The following is a 20960-nucleotide window of genomic DNA, read 5'->3' on the forward strand; positions in this document are numbered from 1 at the left end:
ACAGATCCGAATAGACCCTGGGTTGAATCTTCTGGAGGCCTGAATGAAGTGGCCTATGACCAGATGTGTGGCAGGATCAACTGAGATCAAATAAATCTCTTGAAGAAGAAAAAGGGCGTAGGACCATTCTTAAGAGTGAAATCAAGAAAGAGGCATGAGATAGAATAGATTACTTACAGTGTGGAAGCAGGCCCTTTAGCCCAACAAATCCACACCGACCCTCTGAAGAGCAACCCACCCATACACTATGGGCAATTTAGCATGGCCAATTCACCTCCCCTGCACATTTTTGGACTGTGGGAGGAAACCCACACAGACACAGGGAGAATGTGCAAACTCCACATAGCCAGTTGCCTGAGGCAGGAATTGAACCCAGATCTCTGGTGCTGTGAGGCAGCAGTGCTAACCACTGTGCCACCCAGATATGATGACAAATAATCCAGAGATTCTACAAGTTCATTCAGAGCTTCTACAAGTTCATTAGGAGCAAAAGAGTAACAAGGGAGTGAATGGGGCCACTTAAAGATCACCAAGGTCACCCATGTGTGGAGCCACATGAAATGGGAGAGACACTAAATTACTATTTTGTGTCAGGTTTTACTTTAGAGAAAAACATGGAGGCTAGGGAACTCGGGAAAATAGATAATGTTATGTTGAAAATATTCCACATTACAGAAGAGGTGGTGCTGAGGTCTTAAAAAAAAAACAAAAGTTGATAAATCTCTGGGACCTGATCAAGTGTATCCTGGACATTGTGAGAAGTTAGGGAAGAAATTGCCAGGCTCTGAGCAGAGATATTTGTATTATCTGCAGCTACTGGTGAAGTGACCGAAGACTGGTAGGTGGCCAATTTTGTGTTTTTATTTAAGAAAGGCTGTAAGGAGAAGCCTGGCAACTATCGAGTGGTGAGTCTGACATCAGTCATGGGTAAGTTGTTGAAGAAAATTCTGAGAGATAGGATTTACAGGTATTTGGAGAAGCAAGGACTGATTAAAGATAGTCAGCATGGCTTTGAGAAATCATATATCACAAACTGGATTGAGCTTTTTTGAGGAAGGTATCAAAAAAGATTGATAGGGGCAGAGCAGTCGACGTTGTCTACATGGACTTTAGTAAAGTCTTTGACAAGATTCTGCATTAGTAACATTAGATCACATGGGATTCAGGGAGATCATGTCAATTGGATTCGGAATTGGCTTAACAACAAGAGACAAATGGTGGTGGTGGAGGGGGTTGTTTTTGAACTGTGACCAGTGGTGTTCCATAGAGGTCAGTGCTGGGTCGATTTCTGTTTAGCGTTTAAATAGGCAATTTAGATGAGAATTCAGGTGGCATTGAGGTGAGTAAGTTTATCCATTAATTGGTGGTATACTCATCAGTGAAGAACATTATCTAAGTTTTCAAAGGGCTCTTGATCAATTGGGCTAATGAGCTAAGGAATGGCAGATGGAGTTTAATTTGGATAAATGTGCGGTATTGCATTTTGGTAAAACAGACAAGAGCAGTTATACAGTTAATGTTAGGGCCCTGGGTAGTGTTATTGAACTGAGAGAGACCGAAGGGTTCAGGTACATAGTTCCTTGAAAGTTGCATCACAGGTAGACAGGGTGGTTAAGAATGCATTTAACACACTTGCCTTTATTGCTCAGACCCGGAGTTGGGACATCATCTTGAGGTTATACAGGACATTGGTGAGGGCAGTTTTGGCATACTGCATACAATTCTGGTCAGCCTGCTGTTGGGAGGATATTATTAAATTTGGGAAGGTGCAGAAAAGATTTACAAGAATGTTGCCAGGGCAGGAGAGTTTGATTTGATTATAAGGAGAGGCTGAGACTTTTTTCACTTGAGCATGGAAGGTTGAGGGGTGACCTAATAGAGTTTTTTAAATCACGAGGGGACAGATAAAATGAACAGAAAATGTCTTTTCCCCCAGGTGGGGGAGTTCAAAACTAGGGGACATATTTTTAAGGTGACCGAAGAAAGATTTAAAGGAACCCGAGGGGCAACCTTTTCACACAGAGGTAGTTCGTAAGTGGAATGAGCTTGCAGAGGAAGTGTTAGAGGGTGAGCACAATTGCAACATTTAAAAGACATTTTGATAGGTACATGAATAGGAAAGGTTTAGAGGGATATGGGTCAAATGCAGACAAGTGGGACTAGTTCAGTTTGGGAAACCTAGTCGGCATGGAATAGTTGGGCTGAAGGGTCTGCTTCTGTGCTGCATAACTCTATAACTCTATGATTGGGTGATTAGTCTGACAAGGCTATCTCAACATTGGCAGCAGGTTGTACCACCTTTTATGCTTTTCACAAGTAGTGTGGCAAGGTTCTTGCCAGGTAGAGGTAAAATGCTAATTGACTGGGACGAATGCTTGTGACACGCCTTGTTAATGTCCACAATGTACCTCATTAATATAGAGCCACCCATGTTACCAAACTCCCCAAACAAGTCCAATGCAAGAAAACTCAACAACAAAAGGAATAATCTGGCATATTCAGCTCAGCGCTTGCTTTGTACAAACTCCTTGTTGGACACTGGGTACCAACACCTCAGGACATGGTCCCCTGGCACTGGCTGGATACAACCCACATCCATGAACATGGGTATTATGTTCCAACCTCTTATGGTATTTCTCTGATCTATTTAAGGACCATTTCTGCACTTCAATGCTGCACTGGCAAACAGCAGTGTAATAGAAGTGGTTGCTGAAAATCTGAAACAAAACAGAAATTGCTGGTGAAACTCAGCAGGTCTTCTAGCACCTTCGCAGAGAAAGCAGAGTTACTGTTGAGTCCAGTGACCTTTCTTCAGAACTATCATTGTAATACATCTACAAGGAACCTTGTGAATTGAAAATGCTGCATCTCCAGTCTTTTCACTTGCTGTCATCGTGCTCACTCACTCTCAGCCCAGCTGGATGGTCACAGCACCCCTGTCATGCATTGCCTTGTCTGTTTGCACTTTGCCATCTTAGCCAGAGATATTAAGCTCACATTATTGCTGTCTTCTGTGCCACTTACAGCAGACACAAAGCCAGGAAGCTTCTCATACATGTTCGCAGACCTCTGTCAAGTAAAGGGGAAAACAGCCTTCACTCAAGTTTCCTCTCACAGTAGGAAAGGAGAGAGGGGTCAGTATTACAGGAGATGAAAGTGGATGGTGCAGCTATTACTGTTGTTTGGGAGGTGACCTCAGCGAGTGAGTGGGAAGCACAGAGGATATGCAGGGTGAATGGTGCCAGGGTAGGGATGGGTGAGGGAAATCTTGCAGGCAATTAGTAAAGCATAAGCCCTGGTGGCAGGAGGTCCCAGTAGCAAAGATAGAGTGAGTGAGTGGGTGTGAGATATCAGAGAGAAAATGGTGACACTAACCCCTGTGGAGTGGCGAGGGTCATTAATCGTCTTCCTACATTGTTGGGAATTTCTCCAAACTACTGGCACTGCTCAGGCAGACCCATTGTCTCAACCTGTTCCTGCTCACAGAACCTGTTTCTTCCTCTCGAGTCAATTTTCTAGTCCCCTTGTTCAGTCACTTTGCACTTACACCCCTGATTCTCCTCATGCTATCTGTCAATTGTAAAAGTTCCAGTTTTCTGGCACCAACTACCTCCTTTTCACCATGGTCTTGCAATCCCTCTCCAGAATCCCACATTACCAAGACGAAACATCCTCACATCTTGCTTCTTATAAAGGACCCTATTCCATTCCCCCAGTATCTCTGGCTCCATTGCGTCTGTTCCAATGATGCCACCTTGCACAATGGGGCCTCAAATATCCATCTTTTTCTTCAGCTGAGGATTCCCTGCCAGCATCAATGGCTCTCAGTCATGTCCAATCCATTTCCTGCCCATCTGCCCATACCCCTTCTCTTCCCCAAAACCTGTAGGGTCCCCCGAACCTCATTTCCTACCCTACCATCCCACCATATCCAAAGGATCATAAACCGCCATTTTTGCCAACTTCACCTGGATGCCACCATCACTTCCCCTTCACTTCCTGTAAGCATTCCACAGGGAACAATCCCAATGGGACACCCAGGTCCACATTCCAGACATCGCACCAACCGTCCTTGGCACCTTCCCATGCAATCACTGAAAGTACAACATTTGGCCATTTACCTCTTCTCTCCTCACTATCTCAGACACACCTTCCAGGTGAAGCAGTGACTTATCTGCTCATCATTTATCTGGTCTACTGTAATTTGCTGCTCACAATGAGGTCTCCTGTACACTGGGGAGGCAAATCACAGACTGGGTGACTGTTTTGCGGAACACCTGTGCTCCAGCTGTAAAAATGACATCAAATTTCCAGTTGCCTGCCTCTTCAGCACACCACCATGTCCCATTTTAATGTTTCTGACTCAAGCCTGTTGCAGTGTTCCAGTGAAGCCCAACACAAGTTGGAGAAACAACACCTCATTGTCAGTCCTCCGTTCTAACATTGAGTTTAATAATTTCAGAACATGAACACCCACCACGTTCACTACCCACCCCCAGGTCCTGTTCTGCATAGGTTGCTCCAGCACAGCCAACCCAATTTCGACCATTCACACTTTCCCTTCGCATTCATTCAACAGTTACTTCTCTTCTGTATTACTGCCAGCAACCACATGGACCACTTCACTTTTAATCTTCTCTCCCTCAAGGCACCATCTGATTCACTTGTTCTCTCCCTGCCCCAGTTTGTTCAAACCTTTAAGATGGCATCACCTACTCAGAGCTCCACAGTTCCATCCCGTTTGTCATTTCCAAATTCCACAATTCACCAAATAATATCATGGCTTCCTTGGTGCCCACTGCTCTCCCCCAACTTAGTCTCTACACATACACACACACACACATACACATACTCTGATGCTTCAATTTTAAATTGACCACTCCCACTCCAATATCTCCAACACTCCATCTTTAAAGTGTTCTGTTCAGTTATCTGGTCCGTCACATTCCTTCCTGCTTTCAAGGACTTCCTCATACTACTCTTCCAATGATTATGTTTAGCCTCACTGTCTTTCTTATTTTTTTTCCTGTGGCTGATAGTCATAGAATCCTTTCTTTCCTTTTCAGAAGGAATTCTGAGAGATCATGCTCAAAAAAGAAGCACGTTAATGACTTCACTTGGTAGCAGCACACACAATCCAGGTGATTTGATCATTCAGTAGATCATTGCTGGAAGACCAGCATTACATTCTTCAAGCATTGCTGATGGTTCCAGAGTAAAATCTCCACAGGTAGCAGCTGGTAACTGTTGTATGACCGATGTCGCTATGAAAATTATTGTGCAACTCACAGGTAGGATACTAAAGCAAAGATCTGGATAGCTCAGTTTGGGTGTTCATCTAACATAGTTGTCCATAACAGTCTTTGATATGACTTGACAATATAAAAGAAAGTGCAAGCATGCAAGAAGATGAATAACAGGATGGAATAATCGAAGCAGAAAGAGGTGGTGTAATGTATCAACTGTTCATTTCATTTAATTGGAGGTCACATTGAGTTTGCATGTCAAAAATACATAGGCTTGTTTCCTTAGCCTTCTTGTACAAAATTGGCTTTGATTCTCTTTCAGATAGGTTCATTGGTTTGAATTGCAGATGTTTTCATTGAAGTAATTATCGGGGGTTTAGTGTGCATGAACTCTGACAAGATGAGACCTACTGAATATCAGAGTAACAAATCTCAAACAGAATTAATAGTTGACTTCTCCATGTTTTATAACTCAGCAGAAATAGTTCTTTCCTATTTCGTGCAATCAATCAACTTCCTTTAATTGAATTTCTTGTAGGAAAGTGTGTGTTTGTTTACAAATTATGTTTTAAATACTGTTCAGTATCAAGAAAGTTGTGATGTTGACCTGAAAGAGCAACTACAGAGAATTTCCCAAACAGCCGATTTCAGTACCTTATTAGGAAAAGGTTGGAGACCACAACATAATTGAAGTTCTTCTGAATTCCTGGTATTTGATCAGCTGGAGTGATGTTTTGATCTCTTGAGGGCAATAGTATCGAATGATACAGAAAGGTGTCAGATGAGGATGAAGGCTACTAAACATAGGTATAACAATAAACAAAGGATTCACAGCAGAAAGCAGTGAGTAAATAGAGAGAGTTGCAAGGTTATGGAATGCTTCTTTTTAACTATGGTCTTAGCTTATCCTGCCATCTTCAAAGATTTGTGTGCATGTAACTTGTTATGGACCAGATCAGACCCCTCAGTATATTTGAAGAAGATGGTGTAGACCCTAACTGTTTCTTACTTTAAAGGTAGATGTGAAGTGCCATGTTCCAGACACAATGCAACTAGTCAAACTACAATTTATTCAAATACAAACCAAAGAAAGAGGGATTCAGAAATGCTTAATGATTGGAAAACTTAACTGAATGATAGATACGTACCTGTAACTAATTAACTATAGTAACATCTCATCAACACATCCCTTGGAAAAAAATGCAAATTCAGACACAGGTTCTGACATGCAGTTTTCCAATTCAGGAGAAAAAAAAATCAAAAGAAAATTCAGAGAGAGTAGCAGCAAGGAGACAGTCACTGAAGCTTCCCACTCAAGACCCAAAAGGCTTCTGCTGTTATTCAGAAATCCTGATATGTGAGAGTTGGGGTGGCGTGGTGGCTCAGTGGTTAGCACTGCTACCTCATAGTTCCAGGGGACCCAGGTTCGATGCCAGCCTCAGACAACTGTCTGTGTGGAGTTTGCACATTCTCCCCGTGTCGGAGGTGGCTTTCCTCCAAGTCCTCTGATTTCCTCCCGCAAGTCCAAAGATGTGCAGATTAGGTGAATTGGCCAGACTAAATTACCCATTGTGTTCAGGGATGTGTAGGTTAGGTGCATTAGTCAGGGGAAAATGTGGAGTAATAGGGTTGGGAATGGGCCTGGGTGGGTTACTCTTCAGAGGGTCAGTGTGGACTTGTTGGGACAAATGGCCTGTTTCTGGACTGTAGGGATTCTAAATAGGGTAAAAACAATGACTGCAGATGCTGGAAACCAGATTCTGGATCAGTGGTGCTGGAAGAGCACAGCAATTCAGGCAGCATCCGAGGACAGGCAAAATCGACGTTTCGGGCAAAAGCCCTTCATCAGGAATATGAAGGGCTTTTGCCCGAAACGTCGATTTTGCCTGTCCTCGGATGCTGCCTGAATTGCTGTGCTCTTCCAGCACCAGGGATTCTAAATAGCCAGGCTGCTTCCACTGTTCCAAACTTAAAGAAAAAAACAAGGCCTCACAAATTGTTTACTTTCTTAGAGACAGCTCATACCTCCGCTTCACAACCTCTCCAAAAAACAACCAGGACTAAATAACCTCTTCAAGTGACCGCACTGTCATAGCCCCAGGTATCTCTCCAAAGAAAGACCAAGGAATGGCCATTTAGCTCTGCTCACTATTGCTCTTTATACATATGACAAATCAAAATCCATCAATCTCAGATTTAATATTAACAATTGCTATTTTGAGGATACTAAACGCTAGTCTCAGTAATACCCAGTCCAGTTCTGGTCATGGAATCCCATGGAAGTTTAATACAGAGATTTTAATTGGTGGTCATTGCCTGTCACTTGTGTGATGTGAATGTTACTTTTCACATATCACACCATCCTCTGAATGTTGTCTTGGCCTTGCTGCATATGGACACAAACTACTTAAGTACTCAGGAGTCAGGAATGATGCTGAACATTGCACAGAGAGTCAATAGTGAACATCCTGTGGCTTGAGAGATGGTGCAGGAAGACTGTTTCAAATCTCCACTACCTTGTGTGTGTAAAAATGTCTCTTAATTTTATTTCTACAAACCTGGATGCATTTTTTAGACCATACCTCAATCCTAGATTGCTCTATCAACATAACTTTTTTTTGTCTGTTCCCTTTAATATCCCAAAAACTTTGATCAAATCACCCTTAGCCTGATAAAATTCCAATCAATGCAACCATAGTTTGTCAAATCTTCCCTTCAATGTAACCCTCCAAGTGCCGGTATTAGTCTTGTAAATCTCAGCTGCATTCCATCCAAGTTGAATATGTCCTACCTAAGGTGCGATGCACAGAACTTGGTCACGATGCTACAGTTGCTGTCTAAGCAGGCCTTCATACAGCAATAGCATGGTTTTTATCATCATGTATCTTAGTCCTCTGGGAATGAAGGTCATTTCTGATGAAGGGCTTTTGCCCAAAACGTCGATTCTCCTGCTCCTCGGATGCTGCCTGACCTGCTGTGCTTTTCCAGCACCACACTCTTGACTGGGAATGAAGATCTGAATTGTATAAAATTATGGGGTGTCTAGATAGATTGAACAAAAAGGCCTTATTTCCCTTTGAGTGAGGGTTCATAATATGGGGCAATAAAATTTTAAGGACGGTAAGAACTTTAAAGGGCATTTGATTATTTGCCTCGGTTCATTAAAATGTCATGAACAGCTATGCATTTGGACTGCCAAATGTGTTTCGATGTGCTCTTAAAAAGAATAGATCAAGGTGCTTTCTAAGTCCAAAGTGGATGACCTCATATTTGACTGCATCAAAATCCATTGCTATCATTTCTCTCATTCACTCAATGACTGCGACACATTTCATCATATACCACTTAGTGTTTCTCCTCATTCTGCTAACAAAAAATCCATTTCAAACTTAAAGTAATTTACCTGCTTTCCAGTTTTCCCCTCCTTCCAGAGAATTAAGAAAGTGTCCCTGAGGAAATGGTGGTCTATGAGTAATGTCACTGGACTACAGAGGTCTAGACAAAAAGTGGTAGGGTGATAGGTGCAAATCCAGCAGCTAGTGAAATTTAAGCTTAGTTAATAAAAACTTATATTAAACCCTAGTCTCAATAATACCCAGTCCAGTTCTAGTCATGGAATCCCATGGAAGTTTAATACAGAGATTTTAATTGGTGGTCATTGCCTGTCACTTGTGTGATGTGAATGTTACTTTTCACATATCACACCATCCTCTGAATGTTGTCTTGGCCTTGCTGCATATGGACACAAACTACTGTAGTGCTCAGGAGTCAGGAATGGTACATTGCACAGAGAGTCAATAGTGAACATCCCGTGGCTTAAGAGATGGTGCAGGAAGGAGGGAGGCAGATTTTTGGGTCACTGGGACCAGTTATGGGGGAGGTGGGACTATTACAAATTGGATGGTCTATACCTAGGCAGGATAGCAACCAATGTCCTCGGGGTCCTTTTGCTAACGCTGTTGGGGAGGGTTTAAACTAATGTGGTGGGGGATGAGAAGCAAATGAGGAGGTTACTGGTCAGTAAGGAGATAGTAACTAAAGCCTCTAAGGAACTAGATAATGAAGTCAGCATGACAAAGGGGAAGAGTAGGCAGGGAGAAGCTGATAAACACAAAGGGGCAGGTGATCTGAGGTGCATTTGCTTTAATGTGAGAAGTGTAGTAGGTAAGGCAGATGAACTTAGGGCTTGGATTAGTACCTGGGAGGATGATGTTATTGCTATTACTGAGATTTGGTTGAGGGAAGGGCAAGATTGGCAATTAAATATCCCAGGATATCGATGCTTCAGGCGGGATAGAGAAGGAGGTAAAAGGGGTGGAGGAGTTGCATTACTGGTCAGAGAGGATATCATAACTGTGCTGAAGAAGGGCATTATGGAAGACTCAAACAGTGAGGCAATATGGGCAGAGCTCAGAAATAGGAAGGAAGCGGTAACAACGTTGGGGCTGTACTACAGGCCTCCCAACAGCAAGCATGAGATAGAGGTACAAATATGTAAAGAGACTATGGAAAGATGTAGGAGCAACAGGGTGGTGGTGATAGGGGATTTTAAATTTCCCAACATTGACTGGGATTCACTTACTGTTAGAGGTCTAGATGGAGCAGAATTTGTAAGGAGCATTGAGGCGAGTTTTATAGAGCACTATGAAAATAGTCCAACTTGGGAAGGGGCCATACTGGACCTGGTATTGGGGAATGAGCCCAGCCAGGTGGTTGAAGTTTCAGTGGGAATAGCGATCATAACGTTGGGAATAGCGATCACAATTCCGTAAGTTTTAGAATACTCATGGACAAAGACGAGAGTGGTTCTAAAGGAAGAGTGCTAAACTGGGGGAAGGCTAACTACAGCAAAATATGGCAGGAGCTGGGGAATGTGGATTGAGAGCAGCTGTTTGAGGGTAAATTCACATTTGATATGTGGGAGGCTTTTAAAGACAGGTTGATTAGAGTGCAGAATAGACATGTCCCTGTGAAAGTGTTGGATACAAATGGAAAGATTAGGGAACCATGGATGACAGGTGAAATTGTGACAAAAACAAACTGCAGATGCTGAAATCCAAAGAAGACAGGCGGGAGGCTGGAAAAACACAGCAAGTCAGGCAGCATCAGGAGGTGGAGAAGTCGATGTTTAAGGGTGTAGCCCTTCTTCAGGACTGTGGGTGGGCGAGCTGCAGATAAAGGGGAAATTGTGAGGGCAAAATTCTGAGACTAGCTAAAAGGAAAAAGGTCTAAGTAACTGAAAACAAAAGAAGCTTTGGAAGAATATCGAAAAAGCAGGAGCAATCTGAAATGAGGAATTAAGAGGGCTAAAAGGGGTTGTGAAATACCTTTAGCAAACAGGGTTAAGGAAAACTCCAAAGCCTTTTATTTGTATATAAGGAGTAAGAGGGTAACTCGAGAAAGGATTGGCTCACTCAAGGACAAAGGAGGAAAGTTACATATGGAGTCAGAGATTCTTAATGAGTACTTTGCATCGCTATTCACTGAGGAGAGGGACATGACGGATGTTGAGGTGAGGGATAGATATTTGAGTACTCTCGGTCAAACCGGCATAAGGAGGGAGGATGCGTTAGGTATTGCAACATTTCACATGACAATCAGTCACCGCTTTTCATGACAAGTTGACCCCCAGCCACCACCATTTTCATAACTGGAAGCAGGAGGACTGCAGATTTTAGATCTAATCCACAGGTTGTGGGAGCACTTAGCTCTGTTATCCATCATAGACTTAAAATTTAATTCAAATCAACCCTTGACTTTCAAATTCAAATATGTTACCTACTGCTTGCAGTGGAATCCATTTGCCAGATTTTGTACATTTAATCTATTAATATTTGTTTATGGCTTCTATCTACACTACTTGGCAATTTGTGTTATTTAGTAAACTTGAGCATGCTTTTATATCTTGTCATTGAAGTTGATAATAAGTTCAATTAATAGTTGAGGCTTTATAACAATGGTGAATAGTTGAGGTTTTATAAGGATGGTGAATAGTTGAGGCAGGGTGTGTTGCAGTCTGACACATGGATGAACAGAGTTCCATGGATGGGAACTCGAGGACAAAACAGCTCCTGTTATCAAAACCCTACCCACCATTTTCAACAACCACTAAAGGTACCTTAGTGACAGTGAAGACCATCTACAAGATGCATTGCAGTAATACGTCTGGTCTTTTTTGACAGCACTCTCCAAACCTGCATCTCTCTCAATGACAAGCATACACCAGCTTTAATTGTAAATTAATCTCCTGGTGCTCCTTTATCGCGATCTAAAACTGGATCAAAATGCTTGAATTCTCTGTCTAAGCTCATTGAAGGAGTCATTTCACCAGACAGACTGATGTAGTCCAAAAAAGACAGCTCAATTGAGAAATTTACAAGGATGTCGCGAGGACTCAAGAGTCTGAGCTATTATGAGAGGTTGGGCAAGCTAGGATATTTTTTCTTTAGAGCATAGAAGACTGGGGTGTTGGTGGGTGGGGGTGAGGGATCTTATAGATCATGAGAGGCATGGATAGGCTCAATGCACTCAGTCTTTTTCCTCGGGTTGGGGAATCGAGAACTAGAGGGCATCAGTTTAAGGTTAGAGGGGAAAATAATAAAAGGGAACCTGAGGGGCAACTTCATTTTATACAGAGGATGGTATGCAAATAGAATAAGGAAGGAGTCAAGAAATTAGAATGAGTGATTGGGGTTGCGGCATTTCTAGAGTTATCCAGGAGTTGGACTAAATCTTAGTCTGGCTAATATTTCCTGGTTGTACATCCAGGTAAGTCTCTGAATCTAGCTCAGAGTCAGAGACTTTTCTGGAGAGTCCTAGAGGGTAGAGGAAACACCCTCCAGATGTTCAGATGACCTTCACACATCACAGGGGTCATGTTATCATGGTGTCTCGGGGGTCCTGATGAACATCTTTGATCATGCCTGATATCCCACAATTTGGAGACCAGAAGATTTATTATTTTTAATCTAGCCACTTTCTCCTTGACCATTCTTTCTGAATATATGTTACATCATACGATTATATAGTTATAAACAGCAGCGAAAGAGGCCAGACAGCCCCACAATCTATAAACGTTTATGTTGCATTTGTGCCTCCTACATTTTTTCTCATTAAAATCTACAGTCAAAAGCTAACGTGTCCAGTTTCCCTTCAAATGCTTCTGTATTATTCATTTCCATCACTGTGGTCACCTGTTCCAGATTCAGTCAGTTCTTTGGTTGAAGACTTTTTTCTGAATTTTATTTTGAATTTCTTGATAACTATGTTATTTTTTCTCTATATGCTCTCTATTAAAACCTTTAACATTCTAAAAACCTCTCTTAGGTCAACCCTCAACCTTTTTATGTTGGAGTAAAAAAGAGGTGCAATACGTACCTTACGTATCCACACACTCCTGTATGGTGCTGTAAATCTCCGCATCCTCTCCAGTGCCTCCTTACCCTTCTCATAATATGATGACCAAAAAACAGTATAAAATATTAAGTGCTGTCTATCCAACATTTGATACAGATCAGCATGGCTTCATTTCTTTTCAATTCTCCCTTAAGAAATTCAACTTTATGTTTAAATTTGAACCTGCAACATTTAACTATTATTCCTCTTATTTACATGAATGTGTTTTAGTTATCTCTGGTATGTATGACTCCTGAAAAGAATTGTTGTCGCTAACTTCCCATTATATTTTCGATACTTTGCAGCTTTTTGGATAGGTAGGTTTTACTCATTGTTCCACTTTTTTCTCCCTCATGTGTGCATCTGCTCTTGGACTGTTTATGTTAACCTTTTGATATGTAATTTCTTTGTAATACCATGCAATTGGTAGTGCATGTGTCATACGTTTGTTCAGTCAATCACCAGAGACCTTTAAATTCCACTTAGGAGAACATTTCTAATGGGTATTTGGACCAGAGCAGAATATTATGCATATTGTATTCTGGATATTTGCCAAATCTGTGTTATTTCAATGGTTTATGGGCTTTGGTTTTGCTTTTACAAATTGGCTTTCTTGCATTTTTCACCACTTCAGGGATTTGAGTGAAACCAGGTTAAACCTGGTGACCAAGAAACTGCAATTGTGGCTATGTTTAAACATTGATACCCCTCTCCAAATTCAGAGTCAAGAAATGTCAAAAAGAAAGAAATATGAATTGCCACAGAATCTCCGATGAATAAAACCCTAAAAGTTTGGAAATTAGCAGGTACGGCAGCATCTTGGAAGAGAGAAATTGTGCTAACGACTGGGACTTGTCCATTCTGGAGTTAAAGTGTGGCATCTGAAATGGTACCACATCCACCAGGTTTGGGTTTTCTGGAGTGATCACTCAATCTTCAGCTCATTTCAGACAAACATGTGAATAAGGAGTAGGCAGCCACTTAGCCTGGCATTCAAGATAATAATGGCTGATCTGATTTTGACTTCAATTTCACTTCTGTCAACTCCAGCTAACCTTTCACCCTTCCGTTTATGAAGAATCTATTTAGCACTGCCATTAAAATATTCAAATATTCTGTCTCCATTGTCATGTCAGCCTTAGTTCAAACATGGCCAATAGAGCTGAATTCTTGAGGTGAGAATTACAGCCCTTGACATCAACACTGCATTCAACCAAGTGTAGCATTGAGGAGCCCTCGCAAAACTGGACTTGATGCGTATCAGGGGGCAAACTCTCTGGTGGCTGGAGTCTTATCTGGCACACATGAAGATGGTTGTGGTTGTTAGAGGTCAGTCATCTCAGCACCAGGACATCTCTGCAGGGGTTCCTCAGGGTAGTGTCCTAGACCCAAACAGGTTCAGCTGCTTCATCAATGTCCATCCCTCTGTCATAAGGTTAGAAGTGGGGATGTTCACCAATGATTGCACAATGTTCAGCCCTATTTAGAATCCTCAGATATTGTAGCAATCCTTGTTCAAATGCAACAAGATCTGGACAATATCTAGACTTGGGCTGACAAGTGGCAAGTAACATTCACTGCACAAAAATGCCAGTCTATGACCATCACTAATAAGAGACAATCTAACCACCACCTCTTGACCTTCAATGGTGTTACCATCACTGGACTCCCCCACTATCAACACCCTACGGGTTATCATTGACCAGAAACTCAAACTGCACTCACCACATAAACACAGTGGCTACAAGAGTAGGTCAGGTGCTAGGAATATTGTGGTGAGTAACTCACCTCCTGACCCCCCCCCCAAGGTCTGTCAACCATTTATAAGGCATAAGTCAGGAGTATTGCAATGCAATACTCCCTATTTGCCTGGATGCGTGCAGCTTCAACACAACTGAACAAACGTGACATCATCCAAGCCAAAGCAGCCTGCTTGATTGGCACCACATTCACTCCCTCCGCCATCGACCCTCAGTAGCAGTAATGAGTACTTTCCACAAGATGCACTGCAAAAATTCACCAAACATTCTCAGACAACACCTTCCAAGCCCACAACCACTTCCAGCTAGATGGACAATGGCAGCAGATAGAAAGGAACACCATCACTTTCAAATTCCTCTCCAAGCCACTCACCATCCTGGCTTGAAAATGTATCCCCATTCCTTCACTGTTAATGGGCCAAAATTCTGGAATTCCCTCCCTAATGGCATTGTGGGTTAACCCACAGCAGGTGGACTGCAGCAGTTCAAGAAGGCAGTTCATCATCACCTTCTCAAGGGGAACAAGGGATGGGCAATAAATGCTGGCCACATCCCACAAATAAATACATTTTGAAAAATTGAGGAAAAGAATTCCAAAGGCCCTAGAAGAAATGTTTTCTGTTTATCCTCAGTCTTTCAAACAGTGGTCCCTCATTCTAGATTCTCCCACCAGAAGAACATCCTTTTCCCATCCACTATCTTAAGTTCCTGTGTTATCTTGTAGTTTCAATAAAGTCATCTCCTACTCTTCCAAACACCAACGTATACAAACCTAGTCTGTAGTAATTCCTCATAAGGCAACCCACCATATTAATTCCAGGTATCAATCCAGAACACAATGCTACAAATGTGGTCGTACCAATGCTCTGCACAATTCAAGCATTACCTCCGTACTTTTGCTTTCAGTTCCCCTTGTAAGTAGCAAGAGTGTTCTATTTGCTTTCCAAGTTACTTGCTGTGCCTGTATTATAAACTTTCCTAATTCATGCATGATCCCTCTGCATCCCAGAGCTCTGCAATCTCTCACCATTCAGATAATGTGACTCATTTTTTAATTGTTCCTGCCAAGATGGACAATTGCACAGTTTCCCACATTACATGACATTTGGCTGCTCACTTAGCCTCTTTAGAACTTCTTTTCTACTTTTGTGCGATCAGCCAGTTCTGTATCCAAATAGCTAGTTCTCCCTGTATTCCGTGAGATTTAAACTTGGTAATCAGTCCACCATGAGAAACCTTGTTGAACACCTTACTGAAATGACCAGGTAGAGCCCTTGTAAATCATGAAAGAAAGAGTAAATGTTGAAAGGATATTCAATGTGGACGATTGAGGAACAGCTTTAACATTTGATTCATAAGACAGCACCTCTGACAGTGTAACATTCCTTCAGATCTATGCTGGAATTTGATGCAACCAGTCAATTTGCATTCATGTCCTCAAATCCTGGAATGTTTTTGAACTAAGAATGTTCCAAATAGGCAAACATTCTGGCCCAGCTTGTGATAAAAAAGCATTTCTATTGATAGGTCATGATCCATGTCTTTAAACTTGATCCTTTAGTCTTTCAAAATCCTGGAATTATATTTTCTTCACCCTACAGTTTTAGCTAATGTCGTCCCTGAAATCTGAACATTAAGAGCTTTTTTCAGCTTTATTCTTGTCATGTTTCTCTTTATATTCTAAAACAAAAACTTTGTCGCTTGTCAAAATGATTTGGTAAATCCTCAACCCAAAGAAAATTAGATAAAGCTTATTCAGATTATTAATTGACAGGGGAAGGTGACTGTGAGAGAGATTCACTTCCAAACATGCAGTTAATACAAATCACACAGTGAAATGCATAGGCTCTTGATATTCAGGGCAAGTTTACAGGAATTATTCAATATAGCTGATCAGAGAAAAGGAGATTTTCTGCTGTTCAACCTTCCTGTATGAAACTGATATAATGTGATGCAGTTGGGTATTGATGATTTCACATTTTCTGCTCCAGTAATTTCAGTTCCTGTCTCAATAAAAAGGTTTTGGATTCAAGTGTGCTTAACTTTCTCTAAGTCCTGATAAAGGATTATGCCCGAAACTCTCTTGCTCCTCAGATACTGCCTGACCTGCTGTGCTTTTACCAGTGCCACACTTCATTGACTCTAACATTCTTTAAGACTTGTATCTTCTCTGGAGTTGCTTCCCATCTACATGCTCCTCCCCAGTGAAAATTACAGGCAAAGGAAAATGTATTTTCTACAAGGAGCAATGTATTAAGACACTTCATTTTTGCAGGGACACAACAACAGAGCTACACTTCCTCAAAAAGACCTCCACTGAACAATTACAGCTAACAAACCACTGAATGATTTGCTGTTACTGCCTTCTGGGCTGCCACATGAGATATCAGTAACACCAGTCAATTTGCAGTGCATGCTTGCAGTAAGCAGACAATTAATACCTTGTTTTATGGATTAAAACACTTCTATCAAATAGCTCATGGACAGTTGGAAGCAGTAAAATAAAGCACGGGCAATTCCTCGTTCAGCAATGACCTGCTCACTGATGTCCAGTTTGGGTTCCATCACAGCTACTCTGTTCCTGCCCTCATTACAACCTTACTTCAAACACAGCTCAAACAGCTGAATTGCAGAGCAGAGGTAAGAGGGAAGGCCTTTGGCATCAAGGCTGCATTCAACCAAGTGTGGGATCAAGAAACCATGCAAAACCAATGATCCAAAGGGAGTCATGGGGAAAACTTGCCACTGATTGGAGTCATAACATGCTCAAAGGAAAATGGTCATGTTTATTGGAATTCAGTCATTTCCAGGACATCACTGCAAGAACTGTGGGAGAGTAATGTCGTAGACCCAACCATCCTTTTATGCTACTTCGCCAATGACCTTCCCTCCATCAGAAGGTCAAAAGTTTACTGATGACTGCACCATTTGTGTCTCCTCACTCTCTGAAGTACTCCATGCACAAATCCAGCAAGATCTATTTCTGGTCACCCTGCTATGGGAAGGATATTATTAAACCGGAGAAGGTGAAGGAAAGATTTGCAAAGATGTGACTGGGGCTGGAGGATTTGAGTTATAAGGGGAGATTTGATTGGCTGGGACTTATTTCACTTGAGCTTTAGGAGGTTGAGGGGGGACCTTATAAAGTTTTATAAAATCATGAGGGGCATAGCAAAGATCATTTCCCTAGGGTAGGGAAGTTCAAAACTGGAAGGTATAATTTTAAGGCAAGAGGCCCTTTTTCATGCAGAGGGTGGTTCATATGGGAAATGAACTGCCAGAGGGAGTTGTTTGTGCAGATACAGTTCCACAATTTATAGAGTCACAGAGCCATAGAGACGTACAGCCCGGAAACAGACCCTTCAGTCCAACTCGTCCATGCTGACCAGATATCCAAAGCTAATCTAGTCCCATTTGCCAGCATTTGGCCCATAACCCTCTAAACCCTTCCTATTCATAAACCCATCCAGATGTTGCAATTGTACCAGCCTCCATCACTTCCGCTGGCAGCTCATTCTATACACACACCACCCTCTGTGTAAAAAAGGTCCTCTCAGGTCCTTTTTAAATCTTTCTCCTCTCACCTTAAAATTATGGCTTCCAATTTTGAACTTCCCTAAACACATGAATAGGAAAAGTTTAGAGGGACATAGGCCAAACATAGGTAAAAAGGACTAGTTTAGTTTGGAAAAAGTGATCAACATGGAAGAGTTGGACTGAAGGGTCTTTTTCCTTGCTGTATGACTCTATGGAGAATGTAGGGTTTGAGCAGACAAGTGGTAACATTTATGTCATGCAACTGCCAGGCAATGACCATCTCGAACAAGAATCTGACTATTGTCCCTTGACATTCAATGGCATTACTATCATTGGAACATCAATTGTCACCAACCTGGGGTTATGATTCACCAGAAACTGAACTGGACCAGCCAAATTAAAAAATAAACTACTGTGACTACAACAGCAGGTCAGAGGCTAGGTATCCTGCAACACTAACTCAATTCCAGACTCCCTAAAGCCTGTCTACCACTGTAAGGTACAAGTCAGGAGTGTGACGGAATGTTCCTCATTTGTCTGACTGAAGAAGCTTGACACCATCCAGATCTAAGCAACCCCCTTGATAGTTTGTAGGTGTGGTGCTGTTCTGTTCCTCACTGCTGATACTCATTAGCAACGGTGTGAAACACCTCCAAAGGTGCAGTGAAGAATTCACCGAGGTCCTTTAAGCAGCCCCTTCTAAATACTTCACCCCTGCCATCCAGAAAAATACAGGCAGCAGGTACGTGGTAACATCACAACCTGTAAATATGCTCCATACCACTCACTGTCCTGAAATGGAAATGCATCACCGTGTCGCTGGGTCAAAATCTTGGAATTCCCTCCCTCGTGGCATTGGGGGTGTTTCATACAGCACGAGGACTGCAGTGGTTCAAGGCAGGAGCTCACCAGCACCGTCTCAAGAATGACTAGGGACAGGCAATAAATGCATCAACCCCCACATCCAGTAGTGGGAATAAAAGAATCCCTGGCGAGAGTGCTGACGATCATCAAGTTGTGCTGTGTATTTCATATGTTTGTTCTGCAGCCAGAATTCGACATGTAGTACTTAAATGAGGAAAGCCGTCCAACATGTGAGGCAAGGTTCTTAAACCTCCAGACCTATGGCATAAAATCCACATGCAAAGTTTGAAATGCCGTGTTGCTGCAGCTTGTGTTTGAATTTTCAAGATTTTCAAATCATGTCTCATACCAGCTTTCTGGTGTCATTTCTTGAAAACCAAGCTTACTTAAGGATGGCAGCACAGTGGTACAGTGGTGAGTACTGCTATCTCATAACGCCAGGGACCTGGGTTCAATTTCAGCCTTGGGTAACTGTCTGTGTGGAGTTTGTACATCCTCCAACAGTCCAAAGACAAGTGGGTTAGCCATGCTAAATTGCCCATGATGTGCAGGATAGATGGATTATCCAGGGAAATGCAGAGTTAGAGGGATAAGCTAAGGTAGGTGGGATGCTTTTTGGTGGGTTGTTATGGCTTTGATGGGCTGAAAGGCCTGCGTCCACACTGTAGGGATTCTATGATTTTCTTGCCATGATGGGATTCTGAGCTCCTAAACAAGCGGAAGCTAGCTTTGAAGAGCCAAAACACTTCAAGCAATGCAGACTTATGAGTTTGATATCATCCTGAGGTTTCCCAGCCTTCGCATGACACTTTTGAAAGTGAGGTGGCCCCACAGTGCAGCTGTTAGGGGAAGTCCAAAATATAATAACATGCTATTGACTGTTCTTTAAACCTCAAAGATTCCATTTAATCGGCCTGGACCCATTTCCTAAGCTAAAGCAAAATGAGCAGCACAAGCTTCAATCTGCTCAGCCACGTGCTGTCCCCCCAGGGCAGATGGGATGGACATGGAGATCAAACTCCAAGGAGATGTGACACCTCAGTACAGGGCCTACAGACGGAGAATCAGCTTCCTCTGCATTTACAAGCACCCATTCCTCAGGCGGCTCAAGTTTTCACAGCAAGTTATTGTTGAAATCTGCAGCTTCCTGTAACAAGACCAGCATCCCAATGGGTCGTATGGGTCCACACTGCCATTAACTGGCCAGGGGTCTGACCCCAGAGGGCAACCTTCCTGGTATCAGGCTGTTCCTAAAGGACAGAAGGCAGGAGTGGAAGCAAAGTGGCTTTTGAGTGTGAGCACTGGACCATTGGTAGCAGGGAAGGAAAACATTTGCGGATGGTGACTGTGAGGTGTAAGTATAAGAATCAGTCAATCTCTCTCGCGCGCACACACACACACACTCCTCACAAAGGGATTCAAGTGTACAGTATAGGAAGCCACAAAATTGGTACAGCAAGCAATTAAGTAGGCAATTGGAGTGTTGGTCCTTATTTCAAGGTAATTCAAATACAAGAATAATTACGTCTTGCTACGGTAGTAAAACACTTTGACAAAACCACACCAGGAATACAGGGGGCATTTTCAATTATAATCTTTCAGGAAGGATGTACTTGCCTGGGGTATGCAGGGTGGGGGGTCAGTGAAATGAAATGAAGGACTGGTTGTTCAGTCATGGGAGTTGTTTTACAATGAGAGACTGTGTAAACTGGGCCTACACACTTAGTTCAGAAGACTGAAAGATGTTCTCATTGAATCATTGACAATTCCAAAAGGAGTTGAGAGTTTGGACCAAGAGGGAAAGGTAAAACAGAGTTCAATGATAAAGATAAAGGAAGGGGAGTGAATCGTTTAGGACTGAGCGGAGGTGAAATTTCTTTACTTAAAAAGCATTGTGAATTTTTGGAAATCCCTATCCAAGAGGGTGAGAACTGTTCAGTATACTTCAGATGGAAATAGGTAGATTTGTGGGGGGGAGGAAATCAACATATGGAGTAGATGGGAAACTGGAGCTGAGGCAGAAGATCCATGATCATGATGAATGGTTGAGCAGGCTCCTATTTCTTATATTCTCAAGTACCTTTAATTAGAAAGGTGGCAGTATTGATATATCATTTTGCCTGTCCTTCCTACTTGGCAAGTTCAGTTAAAGAGCTGT

The sequence above is a fragment of the Chiloscyllium plagiosum genome, unplaced genomic scaffold (assembly GCF_037043375.1).
Source record: "Chiloscyllium plagiosum isolate Xiang-an unplaced genomic scaffold, Cpla_swu_hap1 HiC_scaffold_4, whole genome shotgun sequence".
NCBI classification, from domain to species: Eukaryota; Metazoa; Chordata; class Chondrichthyes; order Orectolobiformes; family Hemiscylliidae; genus Chiloscyllium; species Chiloscyllium plagiosum.